Source organism: Tursiops truncatus, chromosome 13 (assembly GCF_011762595.2).
Source record: "Tursiops truncatus isolate mTurTru1 chromosome 13, mTurTru1.mat.Y, whole genome shotgun sequence".
Taxonomy (NCBI): Eukaryota; Metazoa; Chordata; class Mammalia; order Artiodactyla; family Delphinidae; genus Tursiops; species Tursiops truncatus.
In genome coordinates, this window is record NC_047046.1 from 25,007,938 (window position 1) to 25,024,525 (window position 16,588).

Here is a 16,588-nt window from a genome sequence, read left to right on the forward strand (position 1 = left end):
TGTATCCCATTGCCTAGTAGAGTACATTAAATATGCATCAAGAAAGCTTATTATATGAATATAAACCCAGAATCATGGCATGTAGAGAATATGAAAGAAATATGATGTGGTCCCTGTCCTCTAGGAGCTTATACTCTTTTTAGAGAGACAAAACAAACACAAGAAACTATTAAGTACCTAAACTGAGATACAAACTCTGAATACCAGAGGAGCTCAGAAGAGAGACAGGTCAGTATAAGGTGGAACTTCTGGTGAAGACCTCACAGAGAAGAGGCTTCCCGAGGATCTGAAAGGATGGGCCTAATGGGAGTGGGAAATTATGCTGGGGACCAATGAGACTAACCTGGAGAGAATAGGTGGGTCAGAAAACAGAGACCCTTGGGACTTCCCTCGTGGCACAGTGGTTAAGAATCCGCCTGCCAATGCAAGGGACATGTGTTCAAACCCTGGTCCGGGAAGATCCCACGTGCCGCAGAGCAACTAAGCCTGTGCCCCACAACTACTGAGCCCGTGTGTCACAACTACGGAAGCCCACGCCCTGGAGCCTGTGCTCTACAACAAGAGAAGCCACCGCAATGAGAAAGAAGCCTGCACACCGCAATGAAGAGTAGTCCCCGCTCAACGCAAATAGAGAAAGCCCGTGCACAGCAACAAAAACCCAATGCGGCCAAAAATAAATAAAATTAAAAAAAAAAAAAAGAGGCCCTCAAAGGTCAAGGAAAAAGGAGTTTGCCCAGAGTAAGAAAGCAGTAACTTTTTTGAGTGCCCTAACAATAAAAAAAACTGTCATATACAAAAACTATAATAATACAAAAGCTACTTTTGATATACACGCAAACACACTCTTTTAATGCAGCAATCCTTTGACAGACACTATTATCCCCATTTTGCAGATGAGGAAAATGAGACACAGAGCCATAAATAATTTGCTTGGGGCCACACAGCTGTGTGTAAGCCCCTAAGCGCTACAGGCAAAGATAAAGAAAATAACTCCTGCTTTCAAAGATCTCAAGTCCAAACAGAGACAGGGGCACAAATGATTACCTCATTAACAATTACTTATACGTCAATGTGTTAGGTAATGTAACAAATATATACACAAGATGGGAGAGTTATTTTAGGAAAATTAATCTAAAAGTATTAGGTTAAAAGTAAAAGGCTCTACAGGAGACAAAAACACTGAAATTGGAGAAATTAGCTTCCTAGCTAATACAGTGATTCAGGCAAGATCCAGCAAGTGAGGTGATGATGGTGGATGCAGTAAGACTGGAAAAGAGGCAGAATGCAAACCATTCTAAAGCAGAAAAGGTTTAATGTAAGAAAAAGAGAATCAGACACATTTTTAAGTCTGGGAAACTGAGAGAAGGACATTAGTAAGAGAAAGATAAATTCATTTGAAGGTATACTGAGTTGAAGACAAAGTAGGACCATTCAGCTCTGGGAGAATGTAATAGGCCTTAATATAGTCAGATTTAGAAATTAGATTTTTTACATTGTTAGCACCCAGGCTTGAGTTGTACATAACGAAAGAATTTTAAAACATTTTAATGAACTCTGTGCCATTAGGTTGAACTCTACGTATTTCCTGTGGTTTTATTTTCTCCTCACATTCTGCTAGTCTCTATTAACAATTCTGTCTTGCCTCATCCTTTCCACAGAAATGAAGTGTGATTATAACATAACAAAGCTGAAGTTTAAACACACAAGAACTTATCTGTCCAAAACTGATTCCAAAAATGCTGTTTTTGCTCAACACTTCTCTGGAACTTCTCTGTTGGAGCTGCTTTCAGGGTCAATCTACAATCCAAACTTTACCATCACACTCTGTTAACACCTCCAACCTCATCACTCAATAATTTAGCTCTTGTTTTTTCAAAAATAAAATCTACCCTCAAAAAAACAAAAACAAAAACAAACACTTAGCAGCAGTAAAGCTGTTCCAGAAGCTGTGCCACAGACTGTAGGCAACTTCCAGAGAGGCTTTCCAAATATTCTGAGAACTAGCTACATCACTGCAGGGAAGGGATGCCCCTACCAAGAGTGGGGCATCATACTGCTAATTATTTCACAGACCCACTTTTCATTTAATCCTTGAAGAAGCCACAGAAGCAAGTATTATCATCTTATGTTAAAGAAGAATAAAAGAAGGTCCAGAAAAGTTAAGCAACTTGCTCAGGGTTATAAAATACATAGCAGAGTTGGAAAATTTAAAACTTATGATTTTACCACTGTATCACGTTGCTTTTGATAAAATAACTCAATGTATGGGAGCATTATTAAACAGTATCATTACTATATAATCTTATCTCATATGGCCATGATTTTAATACTCCTTTAATTTTTTTCCCAACCACTTTCTGTATCTACTAATTTAGGAAAATATGAACAACCAGCCATGAAAACTTGTCATAGATATTGAATTAAGTCTACCTTATAGAAACACAGAACATTAGAAATAGAAATGTCTTTAAATCATCAGGCCTGACTCCCCTGATTATATCATGTGGTTTACGTATGTTACAATCCACGTCAACAAGCAAATAGTAATTTCTTCTCCTCAGATAATGTGTTCAACTGAAGGTTCTCGTGTATTTGCCATCAGGGCTTTATTCAAGCACCCTCTGTTGAATACAGAAAGTTTTACTTATTCCTCCTTTAAATTCTACTCCTTCACCACTGGAACACCATCCACATTTATATATAACAGATGATTATACTATCTTAAGCTGGGTTGGAAGCCTGCAGGCTTGAATTATTTAAGAGAAAAACATTTCCACTTGTCCTGCCAAACACGTTGATCAATGTTCACTTAAGTGATGTAATCATCTCCTCTCATTTTGTAAGGTCTACTCTCTCTCTTCAGGTGACTAAGCAGTCTGCAATCTTCCTTCCTTTAATTAGATAATTTTCAGGCTTGTCTTACCCTTCCGGTTTTTACAACTTCATGCAATCATTTTCTCCTGTGAATACAGTAAAAGGTTTCATGGCTAGAATCTTTCTTTAGCACATGTCTCTAGAACTCGAGCTATCTTCCTGTACACTGGTACAGTGCGACCATTTATCTACTCTGGTGCCCCAGACAGACTGGCTACTCTGCAACGGTCACCTTTTTCTGCTTGCAATCTTGCTTTTCCTCCTTCTTGGATTGACCTTCCTGTGTCCTCCACACATCCTTCTGGCTCAGATGCTTGTTCTCCCACCTCTGGATCTGTGTGGCACTTTTGGTAATGTTATCACCTAACACTGTAAACACAGCTACTGTTTATTAAGCACTAACCATGTGCTGTCCCTGGAGTCTTATGTCTGTAATACAAACTACCCAGCTTTTCCTCCTACCCCCTCACAACACACCTCCCATCCCCTATGAATTCTGTCACTTAGAGGCCTAGCAGTGTCTTGCACACAGCAGGTGCTCAAGAAATAGGAGCCATTATTATGATTATGAGAACGAGCACCATATGACTTATTCATGTTTGACCCCAGTGCCTGGTACAGTGTCTGGCTCACTCAATACACGTTTATAAAACTAACCAATGAAGAGAATAAATGTTAAATGGCTATACGAGCCTTGTGAAACAAGCTGTGCAGCTTGCCATGGACTGCTAAAACTAACTCTTCAGAGTCTAGACAGGAAAAGTACCAAGTTAAGTAAACAGAGATGGGGCTGGGGAGCATGGAAGCACCGCCTAGAGGTCCAGGAGGATGCATGGTACCACGTTCAGAAAGCTCTTGCTGGCTATTGAGTGCAGAGGTTGATTATAGAAGACAGCCTCCTGTGGACTGATCTGAGCACAGGCCAGGATCAGTTTGGCTCCCACATGTAGATGGCATGGTCAGACCAACTCCCTTGATCAGGGAGAAATTTGGGACTGTAGGAAAGGCTCCTGATGATGAAGGGGGTACCTCATTCTTTGAGAATGGAAGCCTATACCTGCAGCACCCACAGAGACCCAAAGGTGAGTCTCTGGGGTCCTGGGATTTGGCAGTGGCAGGAAGTAGTCTGTGTTGGAATCTGGCAACAGCTAGCAGGGCCCAGTGAGCAGAATGAGACTCAAAGTCCAGATGCAAGTCTTTGGCAGTGCTAAGTTTAAAAGGGGCAGTGCACTGGGATGCCAGAGAGAGACCTGGATTTAAGGAAACAAAACCCAGATTCAGTTACTAAACTATAGTGCAAACAGGTTTAATGCCGCAAACATGGCAGACTAGTTATTTGATTTGGGGCATTAATTATTCAGGCAGGGCTAGCAGCAAAGTTGAAATCTGAAGTGGAACTCAGATTCTGGGACTAAGGACAGGACTTGCTAGTGGTAAGATTGTTGGTGGGGCAGAGAACCTGGCACCTTACTACGATACTGCACACCCTCCACAATGGATAATTAACACACAGTACAGTCTCTCAGAGCACAAATTCTGCTTGGCTTCAGTGCTAAGGATTTTGAGACACCAGTTACCTATAGATGGTAGAGTACCACAAATCTGTTTGGTCTGGCTTAACAAATATCTAATTCTTTCTAAACACTTGTTTCACCCCTGGGCTGTACCTGCCTAGTCTCTTAATTCCACTACAGTGTTTCTCCCCTAACTGATCCCCAGATACAACCACTTCCAAGTTGAAATTACTCTTTCCTACCACAAGATAGTTGTTTCATCCTCTGATTCTGGGACCAAAACTCCTGTCACTATTAGGTCCCAGAATCTAGGTCCATACTACTAGCAATAAAAGTGGTCCTTGGACTTCCCTGGTGGCACAGTGGTTAAGAATCTGCCTGCCAATGCAGGGGACATGGGTTCAAGCCCTGGTCCGGGAAGATCCCACATGCCACAGAGCAACTAAGCCCATGCGCCACAACTACTGAGCCTGCACTCTAGAGCCTGCAAGCCACAACTACTAAAGCCCGCGCACCTAGAGCCCGTGCTCCGCAACAAGAGAAGCCACCACAATGAGAAGCCTGCACACCACAATGAAGAGTAGCCCCTGCTCACCACAACTAGAGAAAGCCCACACACGGCAGCGAAGACCCAATGCAGCCAAAAATAAATGAATTTTTAAAAAATTGGTCCTTTTCCATTAAAACCAACCAAACCAAACAAATACACTACAACAAATACTACTAGTACTACTAGTACTACTACTACTACTACTACTACTACTACTACTACTACTACAATCTTCCCATCACCTGGTTCTTCAGTAAGAGCACTCTTCTTGACTTTCACTTCTTCAGATACCAAACTATCTTGTATTGGTCTATGGTCTGTTTGTGGCTCTTTGGATTTAATATCCCTAAGTTTTTTTTGGTTCATGTTAAAGCAATACATACAAATCATGGACTATCTGGTTCAACTACCCATCTGATGACTGACTTTCTTCTACAACACTCCCACCAAGTGGTCATCAGGACCATACTTGAATACTCAGAACGACTGAGAACTCACTGTCTGCAGAGGCAGCCAATTTCACCTTTGAATCACCTGCTGGAAATAACTGGGGCTGAAATATGCCTCCCTGAGTTTCTATCCATTGACTCCAGCTCCTCTCCTTAGGGCCATATGGAACAAATATAAACCTCTTATACATGGCCCCCTTCAGATATCTGAATAAAGTGACAATATCCTTCCTGAGTTTGTCTGCTTTGTTTTGCTAGTGCCTTCAACAATTTGTTGCTGTTAGATGTTCTCACCAACATCATCTCTTTCTTTTCTGGATGTATTCAAGATGATCTACATGCCTCGTATCTAGCCCAGAGCAAGACAGATTACAGATGTGTTCTGGACACTATACCTCTCATAATGCAACCTAAGACTATATCATCTTTTTTGCAGCTACAACACACTGCTGACTCACACTGAGCTTATAATCCGCCAAATACCCCTAAATGCCACACGTATTGCTACTAATCCCACTGCATATGTATACAATTGTTTTAGGGAGAGCAGGAAGTAGAGAGGAAGGTTCATTTAAGAAGATTCATTTACCACATTGAAACTTCATGAAATCTGGGTCCCAAAAACTCAACCTGGGATTTTGCATTCCTAATGATACACCAGCCTGTGCTTACTTAGTTTGCTAGCCCAAATGATTAGACAAACTAGTGATGGGTCATGGACTAGATTTCAGCTTAGGCTAGTCAGCTTTGATTTATTTCATGGCTTCCCTCAGAATGCAGCCTTCTTTAAAATTACTCGTCTTTCAAATGTATGCTATTTATTACCAGAAGAACTGGCGGAAAGAGTATAAATGATTCAATGCAAAGGCATTACCACCACTGGAAAAAATACCTCAAAGATAAGCATCCAGTACATTAAGGATGGTATATTTATGATTTTCCATGGGAATATTATATCTAAATACCTTTTCCCTGATTAAAAATACCTTGTAGCAATAAAGATTTTCAAAGATATTTCCACTTAGCTTATTGGATTAGTTCAAAGAAAGTAGAGTGGGTATTATCCTCATTTATAGATGGAGAAACAGACCCAGAAAGGTCATGACTTGTCCTGGCATAGAACCAGGAGTGAACCCCAAGTCCTTGGATTTCTAGTCCAGTGCAATTCCCATGGCACTCGATAACACAAGGGTGGCCCAGTCCTGGCCTTAAGGCACTAATATCCAAGGAGTTCTCCATTAGCTGTTAGCCACATGTGCTCTACTTGCCCTTGCCATACAGATAAAAAGAGGTCTCAGTGAAAAGATAAAAAGTTGTTACAACACTTAAGAGATGCAAACTCTAGCAATCATAAAATCATAAAATTTATGAGAATTAGTCCAATACCTTTAACTTTATAGATTAGGAAGAGATATCAAGTAATTTATCTAAAGCTGCAGTTACCTAATACCAAAACCAGGATTAGAACTTATTTATATATACCCAATTCAATGTTCTTTGTTATACTATATTGTTTCTCAAAATACATGTAGGCAGCTCTCTGTTACCTATAGCTAGGACATTTCTGAAAATGAGGTCTGATGTATGTTATCTACAACTCAAGAATGTGATGGCTAAAGATCCTGCCAAACTCCTAATCCAAGTGACTATGGGCTAGGAGATAATCAGAGAGGGATGAATCATGACATACTGAACTGGCAACTTCCGAGTAAACAGAGCTATGCTATATGAAGTAGCCCCTAAGGATGGACTTCTTTCCCCCAACAGCAATACTGGTATTGGAACCACTCAAGGACTTGGACTACTTGTGTCCTAGATGACCAGGGTTTAAAGACAGCTGAGAGTCTTACTGAAAGGAAAGGATTATGAATGTGCCACAGCTAAGGGTGGTCTTTTTAAAAAGCAGGCTAAGGGACTTCCATGGTGGTCCAGTGGGTAAGACTCCATGCTCCCAATGCAGGGGGCGTGGGTTCGATCCCAGGTCGGGGAACTAGATCCTGCATGCATGCCGCAACTAAAGAGTTCACATGCCGCAACTAAAAGGTCCCACATGCCACATCAAGACCTGGCACAGCCAAAATAATTAATTAAAAAAAAAAGCAGGCTAAATATACAGCTACAAAAGGACCCGGTAAATGACTATATAAACATTTATAATATTGATGTGGTGTTCAATTTGCTTCAACAATCATTTGTCCAAAGACATGTCATACTTCTATCCTCAAGAAACTTAACAGATTCGATATTATGGAAACACAGAGGTGGGAACTCAAGCAAGCCTGAGGAGCCAGGAAAGGATTTATTGAAGAGGAGACACCTGATGAATCTTAAGGTTTGGGTGAGAATTTACTAGGTGAAGAAGCCAAGCAAAGACACAGGCATGAAAAGGTATGGAGGGTTTGTGCAACTAGAAACAGTCTGACAGTGCTGGAGCCCAAAGTATGGGCAGGGAAGAGTTATAGCATGAGATGAGGCCAAATCAGAGGGCCTGATGCCATGCCCTCTAGGACTTCGGCCTAAACTAATGAAGTGCCACTGAAGAACAGATCACCCTGGGAACCAAGGCTGAGGAGGAATTTGAAGTTGGGAGGCAGGAAGACTGATCATGTTGGTTGAAGTAATTTAAATGGTGAGAGCCTGTACACAGATGTATAAGTAGCAATAGGAATGTATACGATGTATCAGATAGGTCATATTCCAGAAAAAATGAGGCCATTGAATGTTTTCTGAGGGGTGGGGTCTCCTGACTTAAATATTTCTCTCAGGGCTTTTTCTCATGTCTGACACTTTCATCATCAGAGGTTCCTTCTGTAGGATCTCCCCCACTAAAATGGAGGTGATCACTGCATTTTATTGTTGCTCAGCTAACATTAAGATGGATTATGAGGGACTTCCCTGGCAGTCCAGTGGTTAAGACTCCGCGCTTCCAATGCAGGGGCACGCGAGTTCAATCTCTGGTCGGGGAACTAAGATCCCACATTGCCACACAGCCAAAAAAAAACCAAAAAGAGATGGGCTATGAAAGTTCACTGGGAGTAAAGAAGGCCTTGCAGGGATGGGCAGGATTAGTGATGAGGGGAGAAGCAAGGGACTCAAAGCAAAAACAAGGGACAAAAGTTCAGACTGCTCAAAAGGAGACAGTGAAATTCCATGTCACCATTTTGGTTGGGCTGGCCCTGTCCTGCTACAAAATCCATTTTCAGGCAGCTTGAGTGTGTTATTCCGAAACTCTTTCATGTGAGCCACTTAAAGTCTACACAAGGATAATAATATTAACAATAAAATACACTCTAGCAAAGAAAGAAGAACTATGACTTCTGAGCTAAGGAACACCATATAGGGACAAGTTAACCCAGACACTGGACCTTTAGAAAGTTTCCTAGAAATCGGGTCACTTAAGATCTTTTCGCCCTTGACTATAAGTGAAATATTGGCGCCTGTATTTTCATTTCCAGTAAGTATCATGTTTAACTTGGAAATCTGACAAATACCAAGAACTCCTGCCCCATAGTTCACAGTATTACTGCGAGGATCAAATGGGACAAAAAGAGGCAAAAGCTTTTGTGTGCTGTAAGGCTAAATGAGGTCATAGGCAGTCCCTCTGGTTCATAGGAGAAAAGAGGAAGATGGGGTCTCCATGTCATGGCCCTTGCAAGGACTGCTCACAAACAACGATCATAAAATCGTTCAAATCTTCCAAATGTTGATGAGCGGAGTCCACAGCACCTTAAGTACCTTCCCTAAGGATTAAAATTAACATACATTGTGAATTTAAAAGTAACACCTCGGCCTTCCCTGGTGGCGCAATGGTTAAGAATCCGCCTGCCAATGCAGGGGACATGGGTTCGAGCCCCGGTCCGGGAAGATACCACATGCCGCGGAGTGGCTGGGCCCGTGAGCCATGGCCGCTGAGCCTGCACGTCCAGAGCCTGTGCTCTGCAATGGGAGAGGCCACAACAGTGAGAGGCCCGCGTACCGCAAAAAAAAAAAAAAAAAAAAGATGTTAGTTTTAGAGGGACAACTAAGGATAGACATCAGAGGTAAGGAGTAAAGTTAGAAGACTGGCAGCAATTCAAGCAAAAGATGACATACTGCAGGCATGAGGTGGGAGAAGGAAGGATTTTAGCAAAAGTCAGGAGATAAATTTAGCAGAAGTTGATTGCATTGGGGAAAAAAAGAACATGGAGGAGTTGGGGATGACTCCCAAAGGCTTAGCAAATGAGTGGGCAACAAGGCCATTAACTAAACTAGGAAATACCATACAGAAGACAAGAGCAGGGCGGAAGAAGGGGGGTTCAAATTCCCTCTGAGGCATTTTGAGTCGGCAATGAATCCTCTCCTTTGAGGCCTTAAACGATTTCCCCTTCTAAGCCAGAAATCACCCCTTCCTCTGAGCTCCACGGCACCTAGTATACCGTTTCCACACCGAATTATTTAAATCTGCAGTAATTACAAAGTTTGTCCCTACCTTAAATCACAGAGGAAAGGTACTAGGTCTTGCTGCTCTGTGCAATGCCCTTATCTTGGAGCCTCAGACACAGCAAGCCTTCAAAGTCTGCATTCTTGAAATGCGGCTCCATCAGATACTGGAAACTGCCCGTGAACATGCATTAAATCAATGACCCAAACCTGTGCGTGAGAGGCTTCTGTAACGTCTCTAAAGCCTTGGGCCCCACAGCACCTACTCTGAGCTCCCTGTGTGTTCATCTTATCTGATGTTTAAACAACCCCGCTCGGCAGCGGGATTCCGGTCCACAGAGAAGCAACAGAAGCCCCGCGCCTGGGGTATCAAGGCCTGCAGGTGGCTGACCAGGTTGTCCCTGCCAGCGCCTGCCCCGTCGGGCCGGGTGGGCCAGGCCTGGGGGCTCCTCGGGTTCTGGGGGGGCCCACCGTGGCCTCTGGGCGGCGGCCCCAACCCCCCCCAGGGGGCCATGAGGACACCTAGCCACTCGCCCGCCCGCCCCGCGCGGACCGCCCCGCGCTTGGTGGTATCAGCCCCATGACGGCGTGAGGGTCCCTGGGTGGGGGCACGCGGCCCGGCCCCTCAACTCTAGAAACCTGGCCCCGGAAGGCAGTAGTGAGGCCTCCGGCCCGGGGCTCAGCTCGCCCTGTACCTCCGTCTGCGTCCCGGGCGCTGCGCTGGAGCCTGAGGGCTTGACGGGAAGGCCCCGCAACGGTCCGTTCACCTCAGGCCCGCCGCAGTCCTGCAGGCCGCATCCTGGCCACTCTCGCCGCCTCTCTGCGTCCTCCGTCCCGACCCTCGGGGCGGGAACCTGAGGTGAGGAGAGCGAGAGACAAGCACGCGGCCCGGGCACCTGAGCGAGAGCCTCTGAGGGCGGCTGGCGGACGGTCAGTCAGGCAGTCAGGCCAGCGGGAGCCACAGCGCTGACGCGCGAGACTCCTGCGTCCCTTGTGGACGGGGCGTGGCCGGCGCGTGCCGAAGGAGGCGGGAAGGGCAAGGGGCGGTGCCACCCGCGACGTCCTGGGGCGCTGATTGGAGGCGCGCTGCTGATGTGTGAGTAGGGGGCGTGTCCCCACGTGAGCTCTCGGGTGCCGAGGGCGCTGGAGTAGAGGGGATGGCGCGTGCGCGGTCCTGGCTGTCTGCCGCAGCCTTGTCCGCCTGCTCCTCTTCCTGGGGGCAAAGGCCGTCAGGCAGTTTGCGTCTAAAGAAACGTTCGGACTTCAGCCATGGCCGGGGCTGGATTTGAGTCGCTGGAGCGGTGCTTGGAGAAGCATCTACCACCCGCAGACCTGCAGGAGGTCAAACGCATTCTCTATGGCAAAGAGACCAGGTGTGGGGCCTAGAGTGGGAAGGTGGGGGACCTTGGGGCCAGCGGGTGTGGGTCTGGGGGACCAGGCAGAGTGCTTCAGTATCGGAAGGGCGTTACAAGGGCGCGGGTGAAGTACTGAATTGGCGAGCTGAGACCCTAGGAGGTCTAGATGTGACAGCTCTGGGAGCTCAGAGTTGCACAACCGAGAGTGAACTTTACAAGCCTGGAGGGAAAGAACGGTTTTTACTCTTTGTGCTTTCTCTGTGACCACCCAGCTCTCTTTCCCAGCTTCCAGTGACCAGCTTCTTCCCCAGAGCCAGGCCTGCCCTCTAGGTGTCTGTCTAGATCATTACCTCCTGTCAGAGCCCCCACCTCCTCCTTCCTGCAGTGACCCAGCCTCTGGCGGACCCTTGGAGGGAGAGGCCTCTGAATCTGGTTGGCGAAGGAACTTTTCCCACTGGCAAGCCACAGGAGTTAGTTCCCATGCTCAGAGCAAATTTTTTCCACTCCCAGCCAGCTGTGTGCATCACTAGGACTTTCTGAGGGCAGTGCACTGCTGGACGCTGGGCATACAGAGCTGGAAGACACTTCCCCTTCCACTCTTGTTTCTCTTCAGTACACTTTTCTCAAAGCAACCAGAAGATGTAAATCATATCCTGCTTAAAACTCTATCAGGGATTCCCACAGCCCTTAGAATGTAATGCAAACTCTGACCCCATGCAACTCCTGACTAAACGTCCTTCCACTTTCTTGCCCATTTGTGGGCTCCCCCAATCCAGCCAGACTGCGCACTCCCTGCCCTTGTGGCAGTGACCTTGAGGCAGGAACCTGATCAGCTCACCTGAAACTGGAGAGTGTTGATTGGATCAGAGATTCCCAGCCACCAGCTGACGTGGAGTTCCTGCAGGGAGGCCAGACCTCAGAGTCTCAGGTGTTTTCATAGCTAGTGGATGGTAAAGGTAGAACAGCTGCCTTTCGGGGTGGGCATGGTACAGAACGTTGTCCAAAATGGCTCTTAGTACCCAAAGAGGGGTGCCCGGGACTTCAAGTCCCCTCCAGTGTGCTCATGCTGGATTACTGCTTCCCACCACATGTGTAAAGGCTTGTCAGGGGGGAAGCCTCTTAGAATTGAGGCTCCTAAAGAAGGTGTCCTGAAGCAGGGGGTGTCTCAGGGTGTTTAAGGGTGAGGTGGGCATGTTCCCCTGGGAAAAGACAGAGCTCGTGGGTGTCAGGGAGAGTCTTAGGAAAATAGAAATAAGTTTCCCACGTAGGGGACTTGCTGGGACCCATTCTAGAGCTCAGAGTAAGGACTGCCTTGTAAAAGGGACTTTGTGTGCACATTTGGATCGCTCCAGGGTGGGGAAGGATTGGACTGGGAGGTAAAATGGGAGCCAAATTCCATTAATCAGTGACCACCAGGCCTCCTCCTGGGGCTTGGCTCACAATAACTGAGTAAGTGGTTCCCCTTTTCCATTCTTTCTCCTTTTCCCTTTTCTTGGTTCTGTTCCACCCAGAACTGAGCCCCTTCCAAGCTTCACCTCCAGGGTATAAACCTTTGTACTTGTGATTGAGTGGGATTTGGCTATGAACAGACTGCAAAGTGAAGGTAGAAAATTAGTCATTTAGGGACTTCCCTGGTGGCGCAGTGGTTAAGAATCTGCCTGCCAATGCAGGGGACACAGGTTTGAGCCCTGATCCGGGAAGATCCCACATGCCTCAGAGCAACTAAGCCCGTGTGCCACAACTACTGAGCCTGCGCTCTAGAGCCCACGAGCCACAACTACTGAGCCCACATGCCTAGATCCAGTGCTCCGCAACAAGAGAAGCCACCACAATGAGAAGCGCGTGCAATGCAACGAAGAGCAGCCCCCACTCACAGCAACTAGAGAAGGCCCGTGCGCAGCAACAGACCCAACGCAGCCACAAATAAATAAATAAATTTATTAAAAAGAAAAGAAAAAAAAAAGAAAAGAAAAGAAAATTAGTCATTTAAAAATTCTTCTGTTCACTTCTCATGGCCTGTCTCGGGCATGGCTGCCTCTATGAATGCCTGGTGGACCTGAATCCTCAGCCCCTCCCCTGGACTCCCCCTTTGCTCCACACAAGACCAGCTTCCCACCCCAATAATTGCTGCGCCCAACACAAAGATGATGCTTAGTAAATGTTTGCTAAGTGAATGAGCTAAATGGGCCTTTGCCTGTGCCAGACAGATGAAATCCCCAGAGAACATCAACTCTCAGTTTTAAGACAGCCAGAACCAAGAAACATTTATTCATTCAACAAACATTTATTGTTTATTTTTGTCCTGGGCACTAGAGGTACAAGGATGGGTTAGCCACGGTTCCTACTCTCGAGGGACTTTCTGTCTTTTGATGGTTGTCCTACATCATGGTTCTGAAGACCAGAAGTACAAAATCAAGGTGTTGGCAGGAATAGTCTTCCAAAGATTCTAGGGGAGAATCCTTCCATGCCTTTTCTAGTTTCTGTGGCTTCTGGCGTTCCTTGGCTTGTGGCAGCATCACTCCAGTCTCTGCTTCTGTCTTCACTTGGTCTTTTCTCCCTGTGTCTCTTCTCTGGGCGTTTCTTAGCCCGTCACTGGATTTAGGGCTCACCCGGGTAATACAGGATGATCTTATCTTGAGATCCTTAATTACATCCACAAAGACTCTTTTTCCAAATAAGGTCCCATTCACAGGTTCTGAGCATTAGGACGTTGGACATATCTTTTGGAGGGGCCACAGGTCAGCCCACTACAGAGATTCTGCAGAGGTGGGCATCAGGGTGGAGGGAGGCTGGGTTTGGGATTGTCCTAGAGATGGTCGTTCCAGGTGGAGGAGTGGGTGCAGAGTAGGAATCTGGGGGTCCCAGTGTTAAAGGGGCAGAGGAGGTGGAGATTTTGTGGTAGACTCTAGAGGTAAGGATGCGGGGGGGACCCTAGGGCCAGTATCAAGGATGCTGATTGGGACAGGGACAGAGTGTCAGGTGGCTCAAGGAGGTCTGTAAGGATGGGGACAGCAGGGAGTCCACTGGCTTTAGCAACCAGTAGGCTGGTGGTTCCAGAACAAGAGAGGCCTGTGTAGAGCACGCTTTCCCTTTTTTCTTTTTTTCTGGTTTTTTAATGGGAGAGACTCAAACAGCTGTCATGGTGAATGTGGCAGGTCTGCAGGAGACAGGGAGAGATGTCCAAAGTGGGTATATCGTTAAGTGAAAAAGGCATGAAGGGACTTCCCTGGTGATCCAGTGGTTAAGACTCTGTGCTTTCAATGCAGTGGGGCACAGATTCAATCCCTGGTCAGGGACCTAAGATCCCACATGCTGCTTGGCGCGGCCAAAAACAAAAATAAAGGCAGAGTAGAACATACAGAAGGACACCTTTGTATGTGTAACATACACGCATATCAAAAATATTGGAAAGATACATAAGACATTGTTAAGGGGGTTGTCTCTAGGTTCTGAGATGGAGGGGAACTCATTTTACATTTTCTACTGTTTGATTTTTTTCCCCCCATGAGCATGTGTTTCTTTTGTAACAAAGCTCTGGTTTAATTATTTAAAATGCTGATGGTAAAGAGCCATTAGAGGGGAAAGAGAAGTTCCAGAAGCGAGAGCTTGCCAAGGAAGCTGGGGCTGGGCTCCCTTGGGCAAGGTCTGCCTTGACCTCGCTGGAAAAGGGGGTGCCCCGGGGAAAGGCCAGGGGATGTGTGGAGCCAGGACAGGAAGTGATGGGCTTTCCTCCTTGAAGTTGTAGGTGAGGCCCCCAGGGTGGGGGCCTTAGTATCAGGATGAGGGGCAGAGGGGCAAGAGCCAACTATGGGGACCAAGGGAGGGTTGGGGGCAGCACGGAGCCCCCTTTGTGAGGTTGTGGCCCATTTGCTGGTCTCCACCACGGCTGGTCGGTGCCACGCCACATCCTTGAGCCAAGCCTTTGGTGGACACAGCACATGGTTAGAGAATGGGGCTCGAGGGCCAGTTGGGTTCTCCAGGATGAAGCAGGCAGGATTGGGTGAAGGAATGCCAGGGTAACTGGAGGGTGGGGAAACCTTCAGGTAGTGGCCAGACAGTGGGGGGTGCTGGGGAGAGGTAGAGCCCAGAAGGTAGTGGAGGCCTGGCCTGCATGGCCTAGGGGACGGGTGTCTGCAGGGAGCTGTGGGCAGGGATGGGAATGGAGGCAGGGAGGTCGAGCATCGTGGAATGACGGGGCTGAGTGTTGAAGGTAGAAACGTGGGGAGAGCTGACAGCTGCAGTCAGTGGGTGGGGAGAGTTAGCCAGAGGATGAAGGACCCCTTCCAGGTGATGGTTACAGCTGGGCTTGCAAACCTGAGGCGAGCTTTTCCACCTGATGCCTTCCTGGTTGACAGTGCAGGCTGAGGACGGCCTACCAGGACCACTCCCAAGGGCAGCCGGCCCCCAGGCCTTCCTTCTTGTCCTGGCCACCATGGTGACTTGTCCGGGGGAGTGGGGGCGTCCGCCTGCAGGTGGGGGACTGTCTCTGAGGCAGTCATGGCAACAGGAGGCGCAGTGTGGGCACTGCTGCTATTTCTAACCTGCTGAAGCACACGGAACCCTGACTAGTTGAAAAGCAGGCTGATTGTCAGGGGTGGAACCCAACTCCGAGCTGTCAGGGCCATCACAGGGAAACTGCCTGGCAGGGGGCGGTGGCAGGGGGCTCAGGCTGACAGGGCTGTGATTTTGAAAGGAATGTCTTTAAGAAAGTGGTTTAAAGTAGGAGAGAAATATTATTAGATAATGGTTGTCAGGTTATTTTTTGATGCATTCTCTGGGTATTTCATAACCACCGTGCCCCTAGGTGGTAAGGCCTTCCTGGCTGGGGGCCCTGTCCCATGCCCCTGCGGGTTTCACCCCTGGGCCAGGCACAAAACGGGCCATGTGGCCCATGGTCACTTTGGTGGGAGGTTTTATAAATAATCAACTTGCTTCTGTTAATAAATCACAAACAGGGATGAGCCCTTCAGCCTTTGGTCTGGACATCTGGGCCCCGCCACGCTCACCCAGCATCGGGCACGGAGCTGCCCTCTCCCCTGGCGGGAAGCAGGACAGGATGGGGTGGGGGTGTCACCAAAGACTTGTAATCCTTAGTGGCAAATGGCCACGGGACCCTCCGTCCTGCTGTCGTCCTGGCCTCTCTTCCTAACCGGCTCCCAGCCTCCTTCTCGACAGCTCCTTTGTCTCATCATGACCTGCTGCAGCCCCCAGGCTCAGCACGGTCCTCTCACTCTAGTCCACAGACATTTTTGGGAATCTGTTCCCTCTCTCCTGTGCTGCCTGCTGAGACTTCAATTCCCGCCACCACCACCTCCACCACCACCACCCCTGATTTCAGCAGCTCCAGCATCAACCTTGTGACTAGTTTCCCTGCTGCCCCCTCCCCACTGCCCTCCTCCGCCCAGCCTGACCATGCCGTTCCCAGCT

At 47.3% G+C, this 16,588-nt stretch overlaps 1 long non-coding RNA gene across 1 annotated transcript in view; it reads right to left on the reverse strand.

The window, feature by feature from the left end:
- LOC141276165 (uncharacterized) overlaps positions 1–10,626 on the reverse strand; it is a 50,730-nt gene extending 40,104 nt beyond the window's left edge. The window contains exon 1 of the long non-coding RNA XR_012325268.1: positions 10,502–10,626. This is a non-coding gene — a long non-coding RNA (uncharacterized lncRNA). The remainder of the gene's footprint in view (positions 1–10,501) is intronic.
- Positions 10,627–16,588: the final 5,962 nt, after the last annotated feature.